The 2656-nt window shown below is 39.8% G+C and overlaps 1 long non-coding RNA gene across 3 annotated transcripts; it reads left to right on the forward strand.

Annotated features, from left to right (window-relative positions):
• The first annotated feature begins 827 nt into the window (after positions 1-827).
• On the forward strand, positions 828-2053 carry LOC139687175 (uncharacterized). 3 transcript variants are annotated; one of them, XR_011700612.1, is made up of 4 exons: positions 828-966; positions 1068-1510; positions 1565-1694; positions 1783-2053. It is a non-coding gene; the product is annotated as an uncharacterized lncRNA (long non-coding RNA). The 3 variants fall into 3 exon arrangements; XR_011700611.1 differs by having other exon boundaries at positions 1586-1694; XR_011700613.1 differs by lacking the exon at positions 1068-1510 and having other exon boundaries at positions 1586-1694.
• Positions 2054-2656: the final 603 nt, after the last annotated feature.

Here is a 2656-nt window from a genome sequence, read left to right on the forward strand (position 1 = left end):
TTGGCAGCTTCTACTGAAAAAATGCAATGCTCAATGCCGAACATCCGCGCAAGAAGGTTACCTAGTTGAAATCAAGTAATTTCATCATCTACGCATGTGCTTGGATGGAATTGACTAGTTCAGGTATTTCCTTTCAATTATCCTTCGACGCAACCTGAGCATGTGCCAAGGTCTTTGGAGTTGGCAGCTTCTACTGAAAAATGCAATGCTCAATGCCGAACATCCGCGCAAGAAGGTTACTTAGTTGAAATCAAGTAATTTCATCATCTACGCATGTGCTTGGATGGAATTGACTAGTTCAGGTATTTCCTTTCAATTATCCTTCGACGCAACCTGAGCATGTGCCAAGGTCTTTGGAGTTGGCAGCTTCTACTGAAAAATGCAATACTCAATGCCGAACATCCGCGCAAGAAGGTTACTTAGTTGAAATCAAGTAATTTCATCATCTACGCATGTGCTTGGATGGAATTGACTAGTTCAGGTATTTCCTTTCAATTATCCTTCGACGCAACCTGAGCATGTGCCAAGGTCTTTGGAGTTGGCAGCTTCTACTGAAAAATGCAATGCTCAATGCCGAACATCCGAGGACATGCAAGGAGTTGTTATTGAAAGAGATTAGGAGGATGAGGAATCTCTCAAGGATGTTGGGATATGTTCAACGAGTGAGGTCAGCGGAGTGAAAAAAACCCACTCCACTATCCGATCTTGCTTAATGCAACCTCATCCTCTAACTTCCTAGTTTTAGCACGTAGCATGATGCTCTACAGAAGCGTTCCTGTATATAAACCCTCAGCTTTGAGTCTCCATCATTCAACACCTGGCAGAGATCTACTACCATCGCTATTATCCGCTCTCCTCTGATCATCGCCGCTCATTGCCGAATTGCCGAATTGCACCATATTCCAGTCTTGTCACCACTCCTGCACCAAAAATCATCATCATGGAGGCTACTACTTCTGCTTCTGGGTAATTATGACTTAGAGATAATTAACATTATTTTAAATGTTATTTGAATATGGTTGAGGAGGGGTCCTAAATATATATATTTATCATATTAAAATTTTCAGAATTTCCATCATCATTAGGAAACTACACCCGTTTGCAAGTACCCCTATGCCATGCTATGAATGCCCTGCTGGATATGATATTAGTGCTGTCCAGTGGGATATAATTCCTAAGCGGGGGCGGGCTTTAATACCTTGCGGATTCTCCCTTGAAATCCCCAAAGGATTTTACGGGAGACTCGCATCCCGCTCTAGTCTTTCGCTGAGGTATGGGATAGAAGTTGGGGCGGGTGTAATTGATCCTGATTATAGGGGGGAAATTAAGGTTCTCCTCTATAACCATAGTGATGAGGATTTTTTGGTGAGAAGAGGAGCTAGAATATGTCAAATCATCCTTGAAAGAATCGCTACAGATGTTTCATTTGTAGTGTCTGATGACGTTACCTCTAATAGTAACCGAGGACAGGGTGGTTTTGGCAGTTCTAATCACCCTCCAGTTAATTGATGTGAGTAACGATTAATATATATATATATAAACATATGATTTATTGTATACAAAGTTTTCGTTTTTACCTTTGTAGGATGGAGTCCACCCCCTCAACCACGACGCTTAACAGCACCCCCACTGTCAGCGTCACCACCTCCACCTCAACGTCACCCGAAGCGTTGACCTCTTCATCAACTTCTGTGGTAGCTTTTTTAACTGGTTATATCAAATTTTAATAATGCTCGAAGTGTAATTAATATCTACTGACGGTACCTATTTTTATTCTGGCAGGCTAGCATCCGGGAAAGATTCTTTCGGTTGCAGGAGGAGGGGTCATTTCTGAAGAAGGAGGATTTGGAGGAGGAAACCCGCTACCGGGTGGAGAAGGTGGAGATGATGACCACCCGATTCGGGGAGGGGGTGGTGGCGACAATCTTTTTTCGGGGGAGGGAGAAGAAACTTTTTCTCCCCCGAATGTTTACAATGACGGTGGGGGAGGTTATGATTTATAATTATAGCCAAGAAAAGTTTTTTATATGTAAAAAAAATAATCAAATAAAAATTATTTGAAACAAAATGTTCGTTTTAATATATATGAATTTCCACAATTTTGTATCCCTATTCCTTAGAGAAAACATTATATATTTGGTCCACCTATTTGGTATATCAAAGTTTTAGAAATTGGGAATGTTATACCCTTATGTCTGGTATCGTACAGAATTTTAAAAATGGTACCTCAATTAGGGATTTTTCCATACCCTTAGTTTTCCAAGGGTAAACACTTATAATTTTACGGGTAATTCAATGCGGAATAGATAACTAAATTTTCCCTGATAAACTTTCAAATTTAAACCTTATTTTTATCTAGAGGGTTTTTTGTAAACGCCACCGCCTAATTCTTATCCTTTCTTTTAGGAATAGTGACCTACCTATTTGGTATATCAAACTTTTAGAAATTGGGAATAGTAAACACTTATGCTCCGTATCATATAGCATTTTGAAAAGGGTACTTCAGTCGGAGATTTTACTATACCCTTATTACCCTAGGGTGAACCCTAATATTTTTACGATTAATTCCACGCGGAATCGGTAGCCAGCTGTTTTCTGATAAACATTCAAATTTAAATCATATTTTTATCTCTTCAAACAACGGAGTTATTGAGCA

Source organism: Hetaerina americana, unplaced genomic scaffold (genome assembly GCF_022747635.1).
Source record: "Hetaerina americana unplaced genomic scaffold, ioHetAmer1.1.p SCAF_175, whole genome shotgun sequence".
NCBI classification, from domain to species: domain Eukaryota; kingdom Metazoa; phylum Arthropoda; class Insecta; order Odonata; family Calopterygidae; genus Hetaerina; species Hetaerina americana.